General features: G+C 39.5%; 1 protein-coding gene and 2 pseudogenes across 3 annotated transcripts in view; all 3 read left to right on the top strand.

Moving 5' to 3' along the window:
- Window positions 1–26,454, top strand: part of tefb (TEF transcription factor, PAR bZIP family member b) — a 164,724-nt gene that overhangs the window by 83,050 nt on the left and 55,220 nt on the right. The window lies entirely within an intron of this gene.
- Window positions 145–1,823, top strand: LOC310990373 (interferon-induced very large GTPase 1-like; annotated as a pseudogene). Its single transcript has one exon. The product of its transcript is annotated as an interferon-induced very large GTPase 1-like (transcript).
- Window positions 15,231–26,172, top strand: LOC310990680 (interferon-induced very large GTPase 1-like; annotated as a pseudogene). Its single transcript, XR_014596500.1, has 2 exons — window positions 15,231–15,840; window positions 21,241–26,172. The product of XR_014596500.1 is annotated as an interferon-induced very large GTPase 1-like (transcript).

The following is a 26,454-nucleotide window of genomic DNA, read 5'->3' on the forward strand; positions in this document are numbered from 1 at the left end:
CTCGTGCGGCAACTCGTGAAAACTCGGCACGACGAACAGGACAAACAGCCATTTCTGAACACCTTTAAAGACATGCAAGATCTTGTGACTCAGGCTTTATTTACTGCAAAAGACAAAGTCAAAACTCAGAGAGGAGGCATAGACATGTGGCTGGAGGAATTTTACAGTTTGATAAAAGATGAGTTGATGTTTGATGTTGTTTGTCCTGAAAACTTCAAAGACATAAACAATTTTGACCTTCTCAAAGAAGAGATGGAGAAAGGCCTTGAACACATCATGAAGCAGATGAGCGATTGTATAGATAAATTAATTCAGACTTAAGCCTGATCAAATCCTGATCCTGTGAAAGTGCTGCTGGGAAAAATGTCCATTATGTGCAGCTGTGTGCACCAACACCATGGAGGATCACAGTGGTTCTGACCACAGTGTCCCTTTTCATCGATGACGTAATAGAAACACAGGAGAACTGACTATTGAATTCTGCACAACATTAGTTTGAAGTGAAAGGAGCTTTTTCCCCTCGTCATGATTCATATCAGCTTCCCTCCCCCATTCCCTTTAAACTGTACTGAACTGCTGGGCCAAAGTTTGCAAACTGGAGCATTACCCCTGATGAGTCTGAACTGACATACTGGAGATGGTTTCTACGTCGATTTTAAAAATAACTGGAGCAGCACTATGACAAAAAAAAATCAAGATACAGTAAAAGAGAGGCGATTCAAAGTCTGGATGAAATGTACAGTCTGTAGTGACCTGCAGCTTTACTCAAAGTAAAGTGTTATTGCAACATCAGAAGATAAATTACTGTGAAAATACCTATTGATAATTTCAACAATTACATTAGCCTACATTGAGAGTGAGTTTCTATAAAACATCAAGTAGTAGGATTCCTGAAAATGAACTAAAGAAACAATGTATAGAAAAATGATCTGATTCTTGGACATTTAAGGATGATGAAAATATTATGAGACATCAGAATGCATTTTGTTAATTAAAAGTTAAAAACGTTTTAATGTTACAATAGGATTAAAATGAACAACATTTGCCTGTGAATAGAGTAAACATTAAAAGAAGGACAGATTTTTATTTCTCTATCATTATGCGATATGTGTGTGATATGATTAATCTGACATACAGAGTGGTGATAATAGTTGATTGTAATTTTTATTTTGACTTTTTTTTCCTTTTCTTTTTTACCTGGGGTCCGTTTCACGAAGCAGGTTTAGTCAAAACTCTGAGTTTGTTAACCCTGAAATGAGGCAAACTCTGGGTTTTTCCGTTTCAGAAAGGGAGGTAACTCAAACCAGGGAAAGAGGAGTAACTCCAGCCCATTTCACAAAGAGAGGTAACTGAAGCTTGGAGTCAGTTACTATGGCAACACACTCCATGAACCTAACCTGGTCGGGAGCAGGTTTTCTCCAACTAACCCTGAGTTTCTCCTTTTTATCTGAAGCTGCAGACTGAAAGCAGCGGCTGACAGGACGTGTAAACTCTATCAGGAGGATTATTAGACCTCAACTGGATGTTTTATTCTCCATATGAGGATTAGTTTGATTGTTCCCGTTGTTCTGCACCGTCAGTTTATCTGAACACTCACATGAAACGACACAGACACGCACGCAGTTCAGAGAAAATTGCACTTGTCTCTTATTTTTTTCGACAAACTTCAACATATCAAACACACATTTGGAGTTGCACCTGCTCAAACACACAATGTTGAATAACTCTCGAGATTTCTTTTTTTAGATTAATACTCACGTATTGTCCCGCGGTAAAATAAAATAAAAAAAATCCGAGCTCACGTCCATTTGCTGCTGCGGCGCTGCTGCAGAATCTTTTTTTTTTTTTGTGGGGGGGGGGTACGTGATTCTGTGTCAGCATTCATACGTCACTCCACCGTGAGAAGTGGGAGGGGCAAGGCTTTTTTTGCTGGTTGCCATGGTGAATCATATTATCTTTGTTCCATTGATGAGGGCTTTTCATCTCCCCGTAACTCAGGGTCAAGTTACTCAGAGTTGAATGAACTAAGGGCCCGTCCAGACGAATACGCGGCTTCACCGAATCCGATCTTTTTCTTAATCGTTTTGAAAAAAATCTCCGTAAACACGGCATCGTTTTCAGAAATATCTGCGTCCACACAGATCACCTGAAAGCGACCCAAAACGCTATAGTACCTACATACTGCAGCCGTGTGTGGAGCGTGTGTGGCGCTGTAGCGCTGCCTGCCACACATAAACACTTCAGACAGAGAAGAAGACGGGAAGTCCCCGCTGTAATTCAGTAGAAGAAGTTCCCCGCTGTCTTCAAACTCAAACATGGGATTAAATGTTGACAGGGAGTCGTGTCAGAGTAAATATGACGATCAGTGATGATTAAACAGACGTGATTCAGCCGCAGCGTCTGAGCGACCTGACGGCAGTCGGCCGAACGTCCAGACTGTCCGTGTGCAGCTGCTGCAGCGGTGTGTGTGTGTGTGTGTGTGTGTGTGTGTGTCTCAGGTTACAGGTAGAGCGGCGGGGGGCATGACATCATCGTTTCAGAAAAAGTCCGTATTGGCCGTCCAGACGAAAACGCTGGGGCGGCGTTTTCAAATTTTCCCACTCTGGGACCCGTTTTCAAAAAATACCGTTTTCACCCCCCGAAAACGCCGGATCCGTGTGGACGCGAGGCCGATCCGATGAAGTATTTATCCGGATTCGAAAAAAACGGATTCGTCTGGACGGGGCCTAACTGTTATCACCTGTTCTGAAACCCAAAACTCTGAGTTTCCTATCTTAGAGTAGATCAACTCAGAGTTCAGGATTAGACTCAGAGTTTGTTGAACCTGCTTTGTGAAACGGACCCCTGTACAGATCATAACAATTAACTTTGTATTGTTGTGTTATTATTAGGGCTGTCAGAGTTAACGCGTTAATCGCGATTAGATTAATTAAAAAAATTAACGCGATTAAATTTTTTAATCGCGGTTAATCGCGGCCCATTTTGTCCTCTGTCTGCTGGACTGGAGGACTGGAGTGTGGGACCTCCAGTCCAGTAGGTGGCGGTAAGCCACCTTCAAGTTGGTTGCTACACAAATATACACAGTCTAACATATATCCACAGCTCCATCCATTGATTTTTTGACGGCTTTGTTGTAAACAAATGCACATGGCCAGTCAGAGGTGTAGCAAAGTAACGGCAATTTCCACTGGATGCAATTCGTTTCAATTCTGTGTGAGTTTCATGCATCATGTGTTATGATTAGGTAGGCCTGCTAGGTCTGGTCTAAAAGTTGTTTGTCTAGACATTATAACACTTTGGAGTGTTGAAAGTCCGAAGCGCCATATATAATATTTTTAATAGAGATTAATCGCGAGTTAACTATGGAAAAAATGCGATTAATCGCGATTAGAAAAATTAATCGTTTGACAGCCCTAGTTATTATATGAAAACAGTTTTTGTAGAAGTTTTGAAAGAACTGATCAAACATAATCAATAGGATGAGTTCTTTATAAATTCTGAGATTAAATGAATCAAATGTTGATGGTAATTGATGAAAAATACCTGAAACTTGTATCTGAGATTTGATGGAGAAAGAAAAAGTTGATTGATTGTGTTTTTTTTGTTTTTGTTTTTTGCTGTTGTTGTTTTTTGTTTTGTTCTTTAAACAACTTTTAAGTGTTGTCCATTTTATCTGAAAATCATTTTTACATATGCCATATTTTAATCTTCATATTTTTTCATTGAACCTCTTTTCTTTTAAATAATAGTGTGTATGTTTGATTTTTGAAGAAGTTGAGGACTGAGGGTTAATGTTGGATCTTATTATGCCCATGATATAGAGTTTTTTTTTTTTAAACTCAGGCGTCTGTTCTTTCAATTATAACATCAGAAACATCTGTCTTTTTGTTTTTATTGTAATAAATGGATCCTCCACAGTCTCCTGTTCTGCCTCTTCTGTTATAAGCAAGAATGATGAGAAGATTAATTTTGTCTTAATCAAAGAGAATCATGAACTTGTTTGTGCTTGTTCCACAAATACTTTTTAACATCTTAAGATTAGTTTACATGCTCTAAAAAGTCTAAAAAGTTTTCATCCATTTTGTCTCGGACTGACTGAGATTGAGCTGTATGCTCTTAAATGGAGCTGTGCAGTGAGGGAGTCTGGTCTGAAGTTAGAAATGGACACAAACTGATCAAAATAATTGATTCATCACGAGACTCCAGAGAGAATAAAACACACTTTCTCACCTCTGATAAAGGCGTCAGCAGCAACAAGAAATCATCCTCACTGTTGATTTAATTTAGTTTTTTCTCTACAGGTCTTTGTGGTTGTTTAGTGTCTGACTCAGACTGAACCACTAAAACCCATGTGGAGACACCATCACATATAGTGTCACACTTCACACAATCATAAACAGAGGTTAAATGATTGATTCACAGAACAACAGGGAAATAGAAAATCAGATCATAATCTATTTGTCATTTACAATTACATATGATTATATTATTGTAGTTTGTGAAGAAAAACCATTAGAAACAAATTTTCATATCTGAGTCAACTCTATAATTGAGTCTCAGACCTGACTGAGCAAAGGTAAAAACAGCGGTAGACATGTTTGACTCTTAATAACATGTCTTCCCTTCAGTGGATCTTTCATCATCTTCCAGCTCTGAGCGGATCACACTGACAACTTTATTATGGTTTGTTATGACGATGCCAGCAGCTGTTGAAAACCAGACTGCCGTGTCTGTAGTCAGTTCACTGACTTAATAAAAGCACATACTCTAAGATTAAAAGTGCAGCAGACACTCGTCACTGCCACTAGATGTCACACTAAACCAGCAGCCTCTCAGACCAAGCAAACAAACCAAACACTTTGCCTGTTAGCTGAGAATCCAAGTTGAAGTTTACCAGTTATAAATATAAATAATAGATATGAAAAACATTAAATAACTTAAACAAATAGCCCTTTGATGAGCCATTGGCTGCTCAGTCTTCAGCAGAGGACTTTTTAGTTGAGGAAGTTGTTTCTTCAGTGAAACTCTTGCAGGTGGCTTTTACCTGCAGGCTGCTCACTGTGCTGTCTCATCACCTGTTGTGTCAGTTCACACTAAAAGAACCACTTCACAGTTCATGTTCATACAGATGAAATTGAACTAGTTGACAGTTCATTATTTATTTTACTATATTTTTTCCATTTAATTTTGAACTTGTTCATGTTGTCTTCTTAAAAAAAAAATCAATGCATGCTTTTCTTTTTCAGTAGAACCTCCTTCTCTCTTCATCACCAGCCACAAATCACTGCCACAGCCAAACTAATATAAATGAGTTATTGTTTTCTGAAGAATCACAGACGTTTATTTAACCACTCAACAGGAGGGATTTGTGAATCAACATGCATTATCAGAAATGTCCCACCAGACCAGTGAAAAAAAGAAGAAAGTAGCCTAATATTTTATTTTCTGTTGGATTGTTGTTTAAAATCTTGTTTCCCTGTCCAACCATGAAGCTGTGATTGAAAAGATGTGATAAAAATGTGTAGCTCATGGTGTCCTGTCCTGAGATTAACCTCTGCACCAACAACCTAAAACCGATCAGTCAGAAAAACACACTAAACCTCCCCCTGCTGGGCGTCTGTGGTAAATATCTACAGCTGCTGCAGTTGAAAGTAAAGGCGGACAGACTGGGAGATCCTCAGAGTTAAGAGAGGACCAGAGATGAACGAGGACCAGGATGAAGACTGGAGCTAAAGTTAAAGCAGAAGTAAGTGATATATTTGTGTTAATATAAGTCTTAAATAGTTATATCTTCCGACAGCAATCACTTACATAGAGTGTTTGGTCTGAAACACGGGTCTGTCAGTCACTCTGCTCTGCTCTGAGCCGAGGAGAAAACATTTATCGTATCCTACAGTTTTTATCCAATGAGGAGAGAGAACGGCATGCAGGGCTGTGTGTGCAGCCAAGGGACGCCGTGAATGTGGCGACGTAGGGACGAGGACTGTTATGGTGCGTTCAAGGAAACTCGTAACTCCTGTTTTTCCGACCTGTGAAGTTGTACCAGTTTGATCTGGTACGAGTTCACAGGTCGGAAGTTACGAGTGGCCGTTATAGTGACTTTCACCGGTAAAACAGGTCGGAAAAACACGAGTGGGTTGCCTGAAACGCTATAAAGTCGTAAGTTGTGACTTGAAGCTGTAATTTACGATTTCAAAAGCCTGCCTGGAACGCAGCATTAGCCAAAACGACCGGATCGCTTACTTCTGCTTTAACAACATATGCATGCTAACATGGAGTCTGCTGGAAGTAACCTGTGTGTTTGACACAAAGCCTGTTTTGAAGTATTGTTCTTGACCTGAAGAAGCTTTTTCCAAAATTAGAAAAACTTAAAGCAGATATCAGCTTCACGGCCGTTTCGGCTAATGCTGCGTTCAAGGCAGGCTTTTGAAACCGTAAGTTACAGCTTCAAGTCACAACTACGACTTGGTAGCGTTCCAGGTAACCCGTAGCTCGTGTTTTTACCATCCTGTTGTCTGTGAAAGTTCCCTATAACGGCCACTCGTAACTTCCGACCCGTGAACTCGTACCAGATCGAACTGGTATGACTTCACAGGAAAGAAAAACACAAAGTACGAGTTTCTTTGAACGCACCATGAGTTAGCAGCCCCCGCCCTTGTCAGGCATCAATTGGTCCTCGTGCTACGTCACCACATTCACGCGCATCCCTTGGCTGCACACACAGCCCTTCATGCCGTTCTCTCTCCTCATTGGATAACACTTGTATCCCACAAGGAAAATTTTCTCCTCGGGTTACAGCAGAGCAGAGTGACGGAGAGACTCGTGTTTAGGCTGAAATACTTCATGTAAGTGATTGCTGACGGAAAATAGGACTATTTAGGACTTATATTAACAAAAACATTCCACTGATATCTGCTTTAACAAAAGCAAAGGTAAAGACAGTTTAATAAGGTAGACATTGACTGAGTATTACATGTCCACAGTGTATTTGACAGCATGAATATGAATGTGATAGATGAAGATTAATGCTCAACTGATTAACTGACTATGTGATTTTTGACCTCTTGATATCAGACAAAAACAAAAACTCACAGAAATGAACCTATCTGAGTTGTTAACCTGTCAGAGAACAACTACTTACTACATTATATTGTGGTGTCTATGCAAATATGATTCATGACTTGCCAACTTTCAAATGCCCATAACAGTAAAAGTTCTAGTTATTAATTTTACTACTGGTCATATATGCCTACATTTATGGTTTTTATCTCTGACCTTTGGACAAATTAGAAATGTGAAGTTGAAAGTACAAGGCCTGGTTTGTAACGGCTTTATACAGGGAAGTAGATAAAGTACTGTGCAGTTTTTCTCTGTTTTCAGTAAATATCAAGGAGTGGACATGAATTGTTGTAGCTCACTCTTACTCTTCAAAACAACTTCTAACTGCAGCTATAGTGAGGAGAAGTGTGGTTTAGTTTGTGGCTGTAGACTTGATTGTTGTATTTTAGATCTTGCCCATGATGGGATTAGAATTGAAAGTACAGATAAGGAATATACTTGATAAGGAATAACATCTCCCACCCACAACATGATGCTGAGCACCAGGGCTGCTCATAAAGTTCAGATTTTCTTATCTTAATAACTGTTTATGTGACAGTCAAAGGTTTCAGAGGTACAATTTGTGTTACTTTCAATTTTGCTCAATTGTCACTGCATAAGGAACTCTAAACCTCTTTACTCTGCGACAGCTGGATGGATTTACTCAGAGCAAAGGAGCTAAGAAAACCAAAAAAATAATAAAGGTGAGTTTATCAAACAGGTTTGTCTCTGTCTCTGTCTCTCTGGTTTGTCTCAGTACTCACTTCAGTATTCTGTTCAGTATAACTCACAATCATGATAAAAGCTGTGAACTTTCTGCATGTGCTCTTTTTAATCCTGGTTTCTCAGAGTCAGACTATTATTGTCCACCGAACTTGAATAAAATGGAAATTTATCTTTGGTACTGGCATAATTTTATACATCATCCAAACAGTATACAATCATGTTACATACGTAAAGAAAATCAGTGCATCATGTATGTGTAGCCGATGTCGATCTGGCCCTCTGTGTTGTGTTTCTCACGGCCTGCCCTAGGTGGGGTTCGATCCGACGACCTCCCGCACCGGAGGCGACGATGCTAACCTCTTCGCCAAGAGGTTGACAACCGCTTGGCAAGTTGGTTAGCACGTCTTTTATGGGTGGAGTGAGTGCACATCCGTTACATATGGTCATCATAAAAAAAATATATAGGCTATATAAAAGTGCAATAAAATGAGCAGAAAGTGCTATAAGAAGAGCAAATTATATAGTCAGTTATAGCTTCCTTCTTAAGAACTATTAAAGGTTAAAACATTTCAGGTGTGTGTATGCGTCTGTGTGTGTGCTGGGGGGTGGTAGATCTCGCAAGACCTATTTGAGCAGTGACAGTCCCTTATTGAAAATAGCCAGTTATGATGGATTAAAATAGCCTACTTTTTACAACTGTTCTTTTTGGCCTGAAGTGTGCAGCCTGAAGGCAGCAGTTGAAATGCAGAGTGTAAAGGGTGCATGGGACCCTTATTGATCTGGGTTGCCTTTTGTGGAAGTGTAAGTCCTGGAATTAAAGTTGTCTCTGTCCAATGATCGTGTTGGCCTGCACGCCAGCTTGTTCTTCTGTTTTACTGAGAGGTTTCCAAACCATGATTAGATGTGATGTTATATGTGAGTACACTTTCAGTTAATGACTTGTAAACCATGGAAGGTGCGCTGCCGCTGACTGGTGTTGAAGGTCCTCAGTTTCCTGAGAGGAGCAAGGCTGCCTCCCTTTTTCGTAGATGTAGTCAATGTTGTCCTGAAAGGTGAGTTGATGATCTATTATTGAATCAAGGTGAAATGAGTGACCTGCTCCACTTCCTGGCCTTCCATGTTGATTGGCATGAAGTGGAACATGGACCCTGAACTGCCTCCTGTCCTTCAGACAGGCAACTAAAGCCATGCTATTTGCATATTTAATGAGGGAGAGGCTGCACTGCTGTTCATTCATTATATGGAGATAAGATGCATCCTTGAGGAACACCTGTATTCAGCATGAGCGAGTCAGAGAGGATGTTGTTAATATGGACTTGCTGGGGTCGAAATGCATGAACAGAATATTGACATGGTGATTGCTAGCTTTGTCTAATGGAGCCTATCCAGGAAGGTGAGCGTGGCAAACCTCCCCTTTAATACCCTCCCCTCCAGCTCTCATCACACAAAGCAGCTAGTTTATGTTGCTTGCCTTTGTTCAGTCCTCTCCTTGCATCTCTGGCATTACCAGTCCGCAATTTCTCCTCAACCTTGTCCTTATTCTATTTGTGCTTTGCTGGTTTATTATTGTTCCACAGGTTTAGTTGAATTGAAAAGCTAAAAAAAGAAGAAGCTACAGAAATCTGTCAGGCAAATACCCAAAAACCGAAGAACACGGAACACAATTACACACAGGGAAATACACAGAGGAAGACAACAATACTGACAGACTACTCAAAAAGATGATCTGATAATGATGCTATGCACAGCTTATACTGTATACATGAGGGAGACAACAGACACAGGTGAAACACATGAGGCACACAATCACAAGAGCAGGAAACTTGACAGGAACACAGGTAGTTGAACACAACTTAAAAAACAGGAAGTGATGAGACAAAGCCAGAAAACTGAACTACTAGTTCCTAACAACAGAGACTTGGCAAACTAACTGATCTTGATAGTGACAATGACATTCATCAAGTATTTTCTCTCTGATGTGTTTTTAGGTTTTCACAGGAAGTGAGAGATGATGACATCACTTCTTGCGCTACTTGATCCTGTACCTATCAGTGTTTTGTTATTGCTGAAGTCCCGAAGAGGTATGTGGACTGTGTGTAGAAATGTTTTACAGTTATATACAGTCATGTATATTGACTTGAAAACTGTCTTTTCTTAACAAAGTAAAAAAAAAAAACAGTTTACTGGGGACACATCTTTCTGAATACAAACTATGAATTATGAAACCTGACACAGTAATGTGAATTTTCAGAAGCACAATGTAGCATCTGTTGTGTCTCCTCATCTGTTTGAAATGGATCAACTTCCTTTTCTTGTTGTTCACACAGTCTGTGTCCCTATAGGTGTCTCTGTCCTTTGGATGGAAGCAGCTCTTTTATAGCCTCGTAAACCACCCTCTCGCGGAAGTGCATTCCTGCATTTCCCAGCAGGTGACCGGGGGACAGGTGCAGCTGGAAGAACAGAAAAGGTAAGATGTGATGAGTCAAAAGCCTTAACTTTTTATATTTGCCTTTCATAATAGTCATCAATTTCAATTATTTTCTTAATGGAGAGATTTTGTTTACAGAGATTTCTAATGTTAATGTTGCATCAACGTTCACTCTTAGCAAATGTTGTGTGGTCTTTGGAGGTCGATGTTGACCCAAAGAGGCTAAATACATTTTCATTATTTTGTAGATCAATCTCACAGACTGTGTACAATCTATGGTTGTTCTTGTCAATAATATTATCAGTTTTAATTGAATGATTTGATCATGAAGTGAAAATGTTTTATATCTACAATTCTTAAAATAACAAGCTGTACTGAAATATGTGATAGCTCAACAATGATAATATTAACCATCTCATTGTGTTTTTTATTATATTTTATTTTAAACCTTTGATCCTTGTTTTGTGTTCTTGAATTTGAACAGGCTTGTTTATACAAAGCAGACTAACATGATAATTGTAGCCTTCATCTGTATTTTCAGACTGTCACCACAGACCCCCTCTCATTATATTAATTATCAATAATTTTTAGATTTCTACAATTGAATTTTTTCTAGTAATTTAAAAATTTTTTTTTAACTTAAAACATTTCAAGTCAGCATTTTTGGCAGATTAGATTCATTATATTGGTGTATGTAAACACTAATGTGTTCATCTATTCTCCATGTACCAGGCCGTGGTTCTCACACACACTCAAAGACGTAGGACCAGTGGTTTGAAGAAGTCTTTCACGAGCTGCCTTCCATGTCTCTGTGGGACTGTAAGTATTCACATCTATAGTATTAATTCATGTCCTGAAATAAGTTTAAACAATAAATAGACTGAATATTTTTGAATAATTTCATTTATTACATAATTCTCGAAGACAGTTACAGAGGAGACTTTAAAATATGAGCCTCTCATGGAGGGTCTGCTAGGCTATTTGAGTCTGGTCTGTTTGAACGTCCTCTGTATAAGAATGTGCTCAGTTGACTTTATCTCTCTTTCAAAGTATTAATATCAGATCTGATAATCACATGCATATATTCTGGTGGTATTAAATGTATATCTTGTTTGTTTTATGTTTTTCACTTATAAGAGGTTGAATGCATATGAATCTTCGCTGTACTGCTTTAGAATCATGCAATGTGAACACAAACGGCCCAGAAAAAAGAACGCAACAGTACAGCACCCTTAGCCCACTTTAACGTAGCTGTAGTATCTATCTCAAGCTAACGAGGCCTCTGCTAACAGGGGGCATAAGCTTGTTTCATGTTTTATTGTTGGCACAAACATAACTTTATATTATGAAAAAACCCTGAATAAATCACCACCCTATGCCCTAACATACATATACCATACATTTCCATTTAAAAGCCAGTTTCATGTAGAACAAACAAATAAAGGTTTGCTGCTCAGATAGAGTAAGAAATGTTGAGTAAGAAATTAAGAAAGAGTAGCAACAAAGAGAGTGGTGAAGCTCTCTTTGTTGCTACTCTCCAAGTTTGTCTCCATACACAAAAGAACGACTTGCATAAAATCTTATAGACAAGTTCAGTTTCATGTCTTTGTCTTGTAGAGGAAGAAGGAGGACAAACCATCAGCAGTAACAGAACCTGGGGTCGCTGCTGTTTTCACACCTGCTACAAAAGGTAAGAGGAAGAAACTGAGCAGTAACTACGGTGGCCCTGAAAGCTCAACACTCAAGACAAGACCAAAAAAAATTATATTGTAGTTATATTTACTATTGTTGTTATTGCCACTGTTAATACAAGATGATCCATAGGACATGTTAAATACACAGCATAGAATGGCGTTGGGACAAAATATTAGACACATGAAGCTGTGTAGAACTACAAAGCACATTCTCAAATAGTTATTTCATTAGATCAAAGCTCTTTGACATACAACAATCAAAATAAAAATGAAAGGTTTTCCAAATTTGCTTCAAAAGACACGGAATTGAAAAGCCCTGCTGAAGAAACTGATAGCCTACATGCAAGACACAGGTCCAACATCTCACACTAGTTTACTGTATTGATCTGGTTTACATTGACACGAAATATATATGAAATGAAATATGCATTTATGTAATGTTTTTATTGTAGGAGATTGTCTCTGGGGCACAGTGATGTGGATACAGTCATCATTTATTTAAACAAACAATTAGTCCTGTGAAATCTTGTTTAATTTTAATTATTGATTGTATGGATTTCTCCTAAAATCCTCTTGTCACTTGACTCTGCAGTGGATCAGCTGGAGGAGAAAGCAACTGAAACAGAGGAACAGGTGAGATCTTTGAACGTCTGCAGTCACTGTCACACAGCAACATTTCTTTTTCAATGCTTTTTCATGAGGTAATTTTAAACAAACATGTGAAACCTTAGCTGAAGGTTGGAGCTGTTTGTCTATTAGTTTGGACTTTTCAATCAAATGCCACAACAGCTGTTGCAGGAGCAGATGGAGTGGTCTGCCAGTAAAGCAGTGGTTGTACAGAAATGGCCGTTTGTCCTGTTTGTCGCGCCGAGTTGTCACGAGCTGCAACACGAGTTTACCCGAGTAAGGAAAACGAATTTGATTGGTCGTTATCGAGCGGGCGGGATATTCAAAGCTTGGGGCGAGACCGAGCTCCCTGTGTGTGTGCGTGTCTCAGACGTTTGAATGACGGATGACAGATCCAATAGCAGTGGCTGGTGAATCGTGTACAGGCTGACGTATAATCCGTGCGCCTGCATTATCCAATGCGAAAAAAAAAATACACACTTTCATCCCAGATTTACTCAAAAATAGAATTTTGCACAAAGTTTGACCTACATCGTCTGAAAGATAAGTTATCACATTAATTTTATGATCCAGAGTGGGCTCAAATTCAATTTTCTTTTCTGTACACCTTTTCTGTAAGAGCAAAGAGCTTGTGCAGCAGTCAAAAGACAAGGCAAAAGACGAAAAGAAACTTAAACAGCAGTTTGACTCTGTTTGGAGTGGCTGGGTGAGAGAACTGACTGTAGATACAAAACCTATTAAAGACATCGACTTGGAGGAAGATCAGACAAAAATCCTTGAAGAGCTTGGATTTGAATCGGCTCTAATTGATGAATGCAGAAAAAGTGGCAAATACAAAAATTTAACAGAGGTTGGTAACTACTCTGATTATGTGACTCTCATTAAAGGTGTACAGAAAAGAAAATTGAATTTGAGCCCACTTTGGGTCATAAAATTAATGTGATAACTCATCTATCAGACGATGTAGGCCAAACTTTGTGCAAAATTCTATTTTTGAGTAAATCCGGGATGAAAGTGTGTATTTTTTTTTTCGCATTGGATAATGCAGGCGCACGGATTATACGTCAGCCTGTACACGATTCACCAGCCACTGATATTGGATCCGTCATCCGTCATTCAAACGTCTGAGACACGCACACACACACGGAGCTCGGGCTCGCCCCAAGCTTTGAATATTCCGCCCGCTCGGTAACGACCAATCAAATTCGTTTTCCTCACTCGGGTAAACTCGTGTTGCAGCTCGTGACAACTCGGCGCGACAAACAGGACGAACGGCCATTTCTGTACACCTTTAAGTATCAGCAAATGGTTACAATAGGATTGAGACTCTTCAAAGGCAATTTAAAGCATGAAGATCAGCAACTGATCAGATTCCTGATTAAAGCTAAAGATAGACACCAATCAGCACTACGTAATTAGAAGCGACACCTCTCCTTATCTCTTCTTTTAAAATGGTGTTGTACGTATCATTTTGTCTGTTTCTTGAGAGTGACAACACCCTGTCAAGACAAAGATGACAGCAGATTATTTTGGAGGCTTGGGCATGCACACTGATGGCAATCCAGGGATCTTTGACAGGACAAAGATGACAGCAGATTATTTTGGAGGCTTGGGCATGCACACTGATGGTAATCCAGGGATCTTTGACAGGCAACTAGTGCTTGCCAAAAAGGCCTTGTCAAATTGTGTGTAACTTGGCTTCAATTCAAATCATGTTCAAATGTATAGAAACTAAATGTACTTACTAAACACAAAGAGACAACACTAGAAAAATGGCAAATTCACACTAACCTGCAGTAAATTTGAGGTAGTGCTGTGCCTCGGTCCGGTCATGTTACTGACCTGTTGCCACCTAAACCTCGTTAGATGTGAAATGTTCCTCCTTGTTCCAGCCTTTTGTTGCCCCTGTCCCAACTTTTTTGAGACATGTTGCTGCTGTCAAATTCAAAATGATCTAATATTTGCATGAAATCGTCTCAGTTTCAACATATGATGTGTTTTTTATGTTTTGTTGTGAATAAAATATGGGTTTGTTGCAAATCATCACAAATCTCCTTCATGTTTTTTACAGTGTCATCCTGTGACTGTTCCAGGTGTTAGGCCTACTCAAAACTCACCATCAGCAGCTGAGGAAAAAGGTAATATAAAACAATTTAATTTACAACTAAATGATTCAATCAAAGGAAAATGTTTTACATTATTGATTTGGTACTTTGGTTCATTGTTTTCCTGGAGGTACCATACACATGAAACTACTTATATCTTTTCACCATATCTAAGTATGTGTCCCACCACTGTCAACTGCTGATTGACATATTTTTTTATTCATTATCTACAGCCATCAGTGAAGATGTCTAAAGGGTCGCTGAAGAGCCTGCTTCAGAGACTTCACCTTCCAGACAAACATCAACAGAAGTTGTCACCAGCAGATTTTCTTAAAATAGGTCGACCAGTGAAACAGGACCATGAAACATCTGAGGAAGATCTTGCTCATTCTTTTCTTCAGAGGTTGATGATGTTAGACTACAGAGCCAGGTATATTCCTGTAAGACAAAGCAGTGTTGGTTTTACCCACTCAAATACAGTTGCAGGGTTTGACACTGTTGGCACAGAAGACAATGACGTTAATGCTTTTTTTTTAGCACAGATGCTGTCTGTGGTCAGACAGAACAGACTCATGTTCATCCAATGGACGTTCAAATGGCAGTGTTTCACTGCTCAGACAGCTTCCTGAAGCAGAACATGATGACACAGCTCTCACAGTGTCAGTACGCCTTACCTTTGCTAGTTCCTGACCCAGTCACAATGGATGTTGAGTGTCCTCTGTGGACATTCAGACAAATAAGAAAAACATGGAAGAAAACTGACAAGTCAAACATCATCACCATGAAGAGTTCGCCCATCTGTGAAGCTGAGACACCCATGGTGTCATTTCTCCGCCTGGGTTCACTGTCAGTGTCTAAATCTCAGCTGATCAACACTTTGATCAACGACCGTCACAACACCTTCTTCCACAGAAACTGTCCAGGTAGCACCAAGTCTCGCCATCTGATGGATGGTGTGGCAGAGATTGCCTGGTACTGTCCTGCTGGCAAACCCAATGATGCCTTCACTGACTGCACTGCCTTCTGTAATCTTCACGGTGATGCTCTGTCAATAGAAAATCAACGTGACATACTGACTGAAAAATCTTCAGTCAATGTTGTTCTTGTGCCAAATCTGGAAAAAGGGGATAAAAGAACAACAGTTATCTTAGATCTTCTTGAGTCAATCAATCAATCAATCAATCAATTTATTTATTTCGGGCATGTCAATTTAAATCATCATCATCACACTTCATCTTAGTTCAATAATACAATGCACATGGCCGAAAGGGAAAGCGGGAGAAGCAAAAGCTTATCTAGTCCCGCCCCCATTACCCACAGAATAAAATCTTTATCATAATCTTTTCTCCTTTTTTTTTTTTTTTAACATTCTTTTACTTATGACATTTTGACATAATATGTTACGGCATAAGTAGTATATAGATCATATCATAGTCTTTTCTTTTCTTTTTGCTTTTTTCTGTTTTTTACATTTTGATATAACATATTTTACTTATGACATTCGATATAACATGTTGGCAACAGGTAGTAAGCAGAGCTGAAGTTTAGCTCTAGACAGTACAGTACATAGATTACGTGTGTGTTTGCACATGTGTCCATATTTGTCCGTCATGAGTGAACAACAGTCTCATCTTGTAGCTTGGCATGTCACAAAGTCATAGAATGGTCCAATCGGCAGTGAGCAACGTCCAATGTACTTATTATTTTTGGGATGGTGTATGCTGTGGTGTAAGAGCCCTTTTTTGCCATATTCTTTTATTCATCCGTCTCCTCTGCAGCCTTTGCCGCGCTTAACCTCGCCATATCCTCCCGAGTTTTGGCCATGTCAGCTCGTAATATTGACACAAATTCACGAACTGCTGTGATGTCGGAACGCATCCCGACCACAGCACCTCGAGTAGTGGCGTTGTCCGCCCTGGCATTGGTCTGCTCAGAGGCGATCTTCCTCATTTTCCGATATTGCATGAAAATTCCGCATCCCAGGGTGAACATCCCAATTGTCATGAACGTGAAAATGTACACGTCTTCGACGTCCTCAACATCGAGTGCGGCAAGGCAGAGGACTCTCCACTTTTCCCATCCATCCAAGATGTAGCCGGAGATGAAAGTCCCGTCCGGGCATTTGGGCTCACCAGAACCCGCACGCCTTGTTGAGAACACTCTGTCAATGGCATTCAGTGACCAACTCAGCAAATCCATCGTGGACCAGTTGATTGAACTCAGCTTGTCAGTTACAGGGCTCAGTTGAATTCTGCAGTACTCTGATCTCTCAGTCATGTTACAGCATGCATTAGTACCTTAATTTATCTCCACCTTGTTGATAGACATTATAACAACATCCTGCACAAACAGCCTGGTGTAGACCTTTGACATACAATTTTCTCTGGTTAAACGTATTGTTTGGGAACAGAATGTTATTGTTATGCTCCCATGCCGTCTCAGCACAGTGTCTGTTGATTCGTGTCTCTGACCTTTATCAGCCCTCCTGTGTTATTTTGTACCGGTTAATAGTTGAGTTGACATACTTTCTCTTAAAGACATTAAATGTCTCTGATGTTTTGACATCATCTTCTAATGCATTCCATTGTTTGACACCTGTGATCGACAAGCAAAAGGATTTTAACGTAGTTCGAACATTTCTTTGTCTGAGAATCTTTTTCCCTCTAAGATTGTGTCTCCCTTCTCTTTCCAGGAAAAGTATTTGCAGATTTTTGGGGAGGCTTTTATTTGCGGCCTTATACATTATTTGTATTGTGCGGTAATTTATCAAGTCATATAGTTTGAGTATTCTTGAGTCCACGAATAACTGATTTGTGTGTGCCCTGTAATTGGCATAATGCAAGATTCTCAGAGCTCTTTTTTGGAGTATTAACAAGGGATGTGTGGAGCCTTTATAAGTGTGACCCCACACCTCTGCGCAGTATTGCAGGTGTGGAGAGACTAGTGCCCAATACAGCAGGTGAAGTGCTTTTTGATTTATTATTTTTTGTGCTTTCCATAGTATGGACACACTCCTGGCTAACTTGCTTTTTAAGTGTCTTATGTGTGGTTTCCAACTTAGCATGTCATCAATAATTACTCCCAGTACTTTGTTCTCACTGACCCTTTCAATATTCACTCCATTTACTTGGATGTTAATACTCGTATTACAACCTTTTTTCCCATATAGCATGTATTTAGTTTTCCCTAGATTTAGTGATAATTTGTTTACATTGAACCACACATGAAGCTTAGCCATTTCCTGGTTTACCGTTTCCACAAGTTGGTTCAAATCACCCCCAGAACAGAAGATATTGGTATCATCCGCGAATAATATTAGTTTCAGAATATTGGACACATTGCATATATCATTTATGTATAGTATGAATAGCTTTGGACCCAGAACTGACCCCTGTGGGACCCCACAGATTAAGTCCAGGCAAGTTGATGTGTTATCACCTATTTTCACATATTGGGACCTTTTGTGTAAGTAGCTCTTAACCCACTCCAGAACTACACCTCTAATGCCATATCTCTCCAGTTTAGCTATTAAAATATTGTGGTTAATGGTGTCAAATGCTTTTTTCAGATCAATGAAAATACCTATGGAATGTAGTTTACGGTCAATAGCGTCAGTAATGATTTCCACCGACTCAGTTAGAGCTAAGGCAGTCGAGTGGTTCTTTCTGAATCCATATTGGCTGTCATATAGCAGATTGTATTTGTTGATGAAGTTGTCTAATCTGCTGTTGAAAAGCTTCTCCAAGATTTTTGACAGTTGTGGCAGTATTGAGATTGGTCTATAGTTGGTAAACTCATGTGTGTCCCCATTCTTAAACAGTGGCACAACTTTGGCAATTTTCATTTTGGTGGGAAAAGTCCCTGTTTGAAACGACAGATTGAAGATGTATTTAAGCGGTAAGATAATACCTGGTAAAACTTTTTTAATCAACCTCATGTCAAATTCGTTAATGTCAGTTGATGATTTTCCTACACACTTATTGACCATGTGTGTGATCTCTGTGGCCTCAACTGGTGTGAGAAACATCGAGCTGGGATTTCTGTCTCCGTCCTTATCAAAGTGGTCCCAGTGCAGGGGTGAGTCAGGAATGTCCTTGGCTAGCTCTGGCCCAATATTTACAAAGAATTGGTTGAATCTATTTGTTATGACTCCCGGGTTATCTTCCTGCATGTTGTTATAGTTGAAGTAGGGAGGGTAGCTTAGTTTTGCCTTTTCATTTTTTGTCACATTGTTTAAAATATCCCATATTTTTTTAGTATGTTTCATGTTTTCTGCTAGTAGGTTGCTGTAATATTCTTTCTTGCGTTCATTTAAAATGCTATGTAGTTTGTTTCTATATCTTTTGTATTTCACTTCTGACTGTGTCGTTCTTAGTTTCAGGAACTGTTTGTACAGGGTGTTTTTCTTCCTGCAGGCATTTATCAATGGTTTTGTGAGCCATGGTTTCCCCTCCTTCTTCTGATTTGTGTGTCTTTTTTTCATAGGACAGTGTCTGTCATATAGTGTTTTAAATATTTGCAAAAAGGAGTCATATGCATCATTCACATCTGTTTCATTGTAAACATTGTTCCAGTTTTGCCTCAGTAGTTCATTTTTCAGTGCATTCATTCCCTCTTCGGTCCTGACCCTAATGTAAATGTTTTTGTTAGGTGTCTGTCTCACAGTGTGTTTCCAGTCATAGATAGCAAAGATTGGTAGGTGGTCACTTATATCATTTATCAGGAGTCCTCTTGTTATGTCGTTAACGTTAGTGAAAATATTATCAATTAGAGTAGCACTGTGTGTTGTGATCCTGCTGGGGCGTGTGATGAGAGGTTGTAAGCCCATTGTATACATCATATTAATGAATTCATCGATTACCGTGTTTTGTTTTGGATTTAGCAAGTCAATATTTACATCACCACAGATGAAAACTCTCTTTTGGCTAATTTCTGATAATATTTCTCCCACACATTCATTGAAATCTTCTATTTTTGAATCTGGTGCTCTGTAAACACAGCTTACAACTATATTTTTACCATTTGTTACACATATTTCAATTGTCACACATTCCATTAAGTGGTCAACAGCTTTAGACATATTTTGTATAGTGTCATACTTAATTTCATTGTCAATGAACAGGGCCACTCCTCCTCCAATTTTGCTTCTTCTGTTAACACAAACAAGCTTGTATCCATCCAGGAAAAAATCTGCTCCTTTGTCTTCATTAATCCATGTTTCCGACACCGCAATGATGTTGAAGTGATATTTGAAGTGTTGTAGGTATTCCTTGATGTGGTCAAAGTTAGTGTATAAACTCCTGCTGTTGAAGTGAATTAGAGACAATTTTCCATCCATCTCAATGTTCTGGTTGTATTGATCTTCCGTGTAGTACTGGCATTTCTCGGTCATGTTAAGATAAAAGTGAGTATTCGGGTCAATTCCTTCATTCGGGTCTGCTAAGGTATGGTTCACATCTTGATTTATAATCAGCTCCACAGTTTCAAGTTCAGCAATCCTCTCTGATATTTCCATTATTTTTTCAGTCTGTGTAGGAACCCTTATGTTTTGCTGTGTTGATGTTATGGAGTGTTCGTGAGCCATACCTTAGTTGTTGTATTTCTCCAGCTCGTCCTCGCTCCTGATTTGCAGTATTTGGACATCTTCAGGTGATGATCCATTCGTTTTGATGTAGATTCTGCAGTTTGCCGTCCAGGTGTGTTGAATCTTCCCCCCTTTCTTCAGTTGGCGAGCTTGTCTGGCGATGCCAGCATTCTTTTTGGTGAGATTCTCATTGATGTAGACGTCCGAGCCTTTGAGCTTCTTGCCCTGCTTCAGCAGTGCAGTCTTGTATCTTCTATTGTTGAATCTCAGCACGACAGCTCGTGTTCCAGCATCTTGCCTCCGGGGTAAGAGGTGACATACTTCCACATTGTTGAAGTCAACATCGATGTCTTTGCCAGCCAGGAACTCAGACACCTGCTTCTCCACAGATTTAATATCAGATTCTTCAGGTGGGGCGGCTGCAGCCGCAGCCGCCCTTGCGTAGGTCTGATGCTTGATCTTGAGACCAGTCACAATCACCTCGTTGAGTCTTCCTTGCTGGTCCATTTCTTCCATTCTGTTTCCCATCTCCTTTAAAAGCTGGTCTTTTTTTGCATTTTCTTCCTGTAGCTCTTTGATTTCCACTCTGATTTCCACTACAGACTTTTGGAGAGAATCCATCTTCTTCTTTATTTCTTTCAGCTCACTTTTCAGCTCGGCTTTCAGCACCTTCAGGCCATCAGTCATGGATTCATTCATGTTTCTCAGGTTTCTGTCAGCCACGACATCTCCATGTTCTCTCAGTCTTCTCAGGTCATCTCTCATTGCCGCCATGCCTTCGTTCACGGCGTCTAGCATTGATTCAGCTTCGGAGCTATCGGCGCCTTTAGGTTTCCCCATATCTTTTCTCTTTTTCTTTTCCTCCTTTTCTCCTTTTCTCCTTTTCTCAGTTTCTCAGTTTCTGCAAGTTATCTAACTTGGCAAAACTTAGCAAAACTTGTCTCTGTTATGCTCAGCTGCGCTCTGTTGCTGCTTACTTCTCCAAAGCCTCTCATCTGTCTCATTGCTGATAATGATTGTGGTGCAGTTCAGATAAAAAAAGGAAAATACAAAATGGGTCTAAAAGATAGAAGCCAGTCAGATGTTTCTGAAGAACTGAAAAGGATCATTAGAGAGATCTTGTCTGGACCACATACATCCTTCCAGCTTGAAACCATGGCCGAGGTCTCTGGAATCAGAGTGGATGAAAATGACACAGTCTGTCAAACAGGGAAATCTGCTGCTATGAAGATAGTGAATTTACTTAAGAGGATGGATGTTACAAAAATCAAAGATGAATTCCTCCCTTGTCATGGCCGACTGTGGCATGAGTGGTGCAGAACACACAAAGAACTGTATCACCTCAAAGGAAACATTGAGAAGGAGAAAAGTGAAAAGGAAGAAAAACTGATGAAAATACGACAACAACAATGTGATGCTCCCAGCAGTGAACTGGTGAAGTTGTTCATTAAAAGTCTCTCAACTTTGACATCAACAGACAAAGAGTATTTCCTGAAATGGACTCAGATCTTACTGGATGCCCTCTCCACAGACGATCTCACCTCAATTCTCCAAAGATACGATGAGAGGTGGTCTGAGGTCTTGGCCATGAAGAGACATGACAAATCTGATAGTTGTGATGAAAGGCAAAAGAGGTTTCAGAAAGAAGATCATGACAAAGAGTTCAAATCAAAACAAGATGAGCTTGAACAAATATCCAAAAAACTACAGTCAGCCAATGTTGGCTTGGAGCACATCTTCAGGGAAATGGGACAGATCTATGAAGCCCATAAATCTCTGCAGGGACAAACACAGAGGAGACAGACTGACTGGTCTAAATTCCCTGAGCTGGCTGCAGAGCTGATGATATCAGGACACCCCATGGAGCTGATGGATGGTGATGCAGGTCATGTGCCTCTAACATGGGTCTCTAGTATTTTAGATGAAGTCATCAAGAAACTGGGCGACCAGAGAGTTTTTGTGTTGTCAGTTTTGGGCGTACAAAACAGTGGAAAATCAACCATGCTGAATGCCATGTTTGGGTTACAGTTTGCAGTGAGTGCAGGCAGATGCACCAAGGGTGCCTTCATGCAGCTGGTCAAAGTGTCGGAGGAGATGAAGACAGAGTTGAAGTTTGACTATGTTCTGGTGGTGGACACTGAAGGACTGCGTGCTCTTGAATTAGCAGGTAACACCACTTTTAATCACGACAATGAACTGGCAACATTTGTTGTTGGTCTGGGAAACATGACACTGATCAACATCTTTGGAGAGAATCCAGCTGACATGCAAGATATTCTGCAGATTGTTGTTCAGGCTTTCATGAGGATGAAGGAAGTTAAACTTTCTCCAAGTTGTGTGTTTGTTCACCAGAATGTTACAGATATTTCAGCTGCAGAGAAAAACATGGATGGAAAGAGACGCCTGCAGGAGAAACTGGACCAGATGGCCCAACTCGCTGCCAAAGAGGAGGATTGTGATGTGTGTTTCAGTGACGTCATTGCATTTGATGTGCAAAAAGATGTGAAATACTTTGCCCAGCTGTGGGAGGGAAGTCCACCTATGGCTCCTCCAAATCCAGGTTATAGTGAGAGCGTCCAAGAGCTGAAGAACTTCATCCTCTCTAAAGCTTCACAGTCTGCTGGGTTTACTCTGTCACAGTTCAGAAGCAGAGTTCAGGACCTGTGGGAAGCCCTACTGAGTGAAAACTTTGTCTTCAGTTTCAAGAACACCCTTGAAATTAAAGTGTACAGAAAACTCAAGGTCCAGTATGGGAACTGGACCTGGTCCCTGAGAAAACACATGTTGACCATTGAAGACCAGCTGTATAACAGAATTGAAAATGGAAAACTGGACAAGGTTGAGCTCAGTGACCTTTCAAAAGAAATGAGCAAAACATATGAAGAAACCACAAAAAATATGAGAAAGTACTTTGATGACGACAGAGACAAAGAAATGTTGGTTCAGTGGCGAGGCCAATTTGACATCAAGATCAAGGAGTTTCATGATGAACTGGTGAGAGGAGTGAAAAGAAAACTGGATGAAGTCATCCAGCAGAAGAAGGCTTGTAAAAAGCTTGATGATCAGAAGACAGAGTTTGAGAACAAGTTGCTACAGAAGAGCAAAGAGCTCGCTCAGAAGTTAAAAGACAAGAAACAAGATGAAGAGGAACTTAAGCAGCAGTTTGACTCTGTTTGGAGTGGCTGGGTGAGAGAACTAACTGCCGATACAAAACCTATTGAAGACATCGACTTGGAGGAAGATCAGACAAAAATCCTTGAAGAGCTTGGGATTGAATGGGCTCTTATTAATGAATCCAAAAGCATTGACAGATTCAAAAATATATCGGAGGTCGGTGATTACTCTGATTACGTGGCCGTCACCAAGCATCAGGAGCTGACTGATGAAAGCAAACAATTAGATGAAAATAATGAAGATGAAAAGACACAAAAACAAAAACACAAAAGGGCAAGGAGGATATTCATGGAGAGCACCATGGACATCGATTAAAAATCTCTTAGGATATGCGTCAACACAACGAAAAGAATTCCACAAGAGTTCTTTACCACATGAAGAACAGAGATGTTTTGGATCACTGATTGATGATGTTGACAAACATTCACTCGATACCATCAAGAACAAACCTGTAGCTACAAGAGGCTACAGGTTAACTTATTTGCAAGAAGTGGCCAAAAATGTCAAAGACAAAGTGACAGAATTTGAATCAGAGAGGAAATATGCTCTGAAGAAGGAGTTCACAGTCGATCTCTTACTGTATGTGTTTGACAGAGCAGGACGTTGGCTTTTAGAGTCCCATGAGAATTTCAAGAAGAATAATGATGCATTTGCTTATTTGGAAAGCAAAATTGATCAATATTACAACATTTTCAGCAGCTTCTGTAAAGGAAACTCTTCTGCTGTCGTACTCGGAAAGATGATCTGTGACAAACTGAAGGTTTCCACTGTTGAGGCTGTCTGTAACAAGACTGCCATTGGTCTTGCTGGAGAGATGAGGTGCAGTTTCCCAGCATTCAATGGGAACAGACTGAACCTGGAGAAACATGTGTTGAAGTCACTGGCAGAGAAAGAAGACTTCAGTGGTTTCATTACCTACATCCATCAACCAAGGAAACAAGTAGAGAGGTTTATCAAAGAGGAGGTAAAGAAATACATCTTCACATCACACAGAGACAAAGCACGAGATATACTGAAGAAAAATGTTGAAGACATGAAAAATCTTGTGAGTCAGGCTTTATTTACTGCAACAGACAAAGTCAAAACTGAGAAAGGAGAGACAGGCATGTGGCTGGAGGATTTTTCCAGTTTGCTAAAAGACAAGTTTAGATTTGATGTCATTTGTTCTGAAAACTTCAAAGACATAAAGAGTTTTGACTTTCTCAGAGAAGAGATAGAGAAAGGCCTTGGACCCATCATGAAGGAGATGAGCAACCTCTCATTAGGTAAGATGAATAAATTCAGACTGAAGCCTGATCAAATCCTGATCGATCAGCTGTGCAACTGCTGCTGGGTAAAGTGTCCATTCTGTGCAGCTGTTTGCACCAACACCATGGAGGATCACAGTCCTGAAAAACACAATGTTCCTTTTCATCGACCCTCTGGGATAAAGGGATGGCATGGGAGAGGGACAGTGGATCTGGTCATAGATTTCTGCACAACATTAGTTGCAAGCGACAGGAGATTTTACCCTCATCATGACTCAGATGAAATCATTCCTTACAAAGAGTACCCAAATGGTGGTGAGGAGTATGCTGCATGGATGATCATTGCTGATGAGTCTAAGCTGACATACTGGAAATGGTTTGTGAGTCGATTTCAAACCCAACTGGAGGAGCATCATAAATTAAAATTCCAGGGCTATGGAGAAATTCCCAGTGAGTGGAGAAAATACAATAAAGAAGATGCGATTCAAAGTTTGGATGAACTGTACAAATTGTGAGTGAAGTGAACATAATCACTCTAAAAATGTCACAAACATAAGAAAAGACATTCATGTTTTGTCATGAATAAAAAATGTGGACAGTAAATGAATATTACAAATGATAAACATACATGATACTTCAGAGGATGGAGTGGGTCTAAATTTGATATGTTACTATTAATATTAAATTAATCGCATACGTAGTTGTCTTGATATTGGAAACATTTCCATTAAGGTGAAACAGTCATTACATTGTTTTTTCATTTATTTTTCTTTGGAGGTGAAACACATACATGCATCTGATGAATGATTGAGTTTTATTGAACCAAAATACATGAAATTTAAAGTTCACGAGAGACATGTCAGAAATGATTGATTGATTGAATGATTCAGTTCATTTTTCTTTGATAACTTGCATTTAATGTCTTCAACTTATGTCAAATAACCCTATTCTTAAGGCTTTATACTTTCAGTTGAACCATATTCACTGATGCAGAAGCTTTTTGTTGACAAAGTATTTTATGTGCTTGTTTTGTCATGTTAATCTCATTTTATTATCTACATCAGCTTTGCTGTTTTGTTGTCTGAGCTTTTCTCATATTCAGTCTTGATAGGAAAATATTTCTTCAGCATTTCATCATTGATGTTATCCTCTATCTTCCACGTTATTAATGAGCATAATAAATATATGCACATCAAATTCATAGAAATTTTGTGTTGTGTTTTGTGTTTCTCAAATGACAAAGTCTTAGTTTACACATTTGACACTAAACATCTTTCTGTGGTTGACTCTACATTTTGGAGTTGTCTGTACTGTATGTGATCTGAACTGCCCCAGATGCCCTAACTCTTTGCAACTCAGTAGTGTCTTTTGTTGGATGCTCTCTTGTCTTGTAGATGCCCACTTCTTTCAAACCCCACAATCCCAGTTTGTTACAAATTCAAAGTCTCATATCCGAGCTGAAATAACCCTGGTGACATCAGTGTGACATCATCAGTCTTTTTAGTGCTTCAAGTGTAATATATTATTCTATATATGTTTGAAATAAAGTATTCATTCATTCATTAATTCATTCATTCATTAATTCATTCATTCATTCATTCATTCATTCATTCATTCATTCATTCATTCATTCTCAATCTCCCAGCAGAGATATAATACAACTGTTTGCACAGGTAGTGCATTCCCTGTGACTAAACCCTGCACTTCATAGCCTATATAAATTGGTGTAATGCACCTTTAATTGACTGAATGGTCATTTTCTTTATGGTAG

This window comes from Trachurus trachurus, assembly GCF_905171665.1.
Source record: "Trachurus trachurus genome assembly, chromosome: 8".
In the NCBI taxonomy this organism is placed as follows: domain Eukaryota; kingdom Metazoa; phylum Chordata; class Actinopteri; order Carangiformes; family Carangidae; genus Trachurus; species Trachurus trachurus.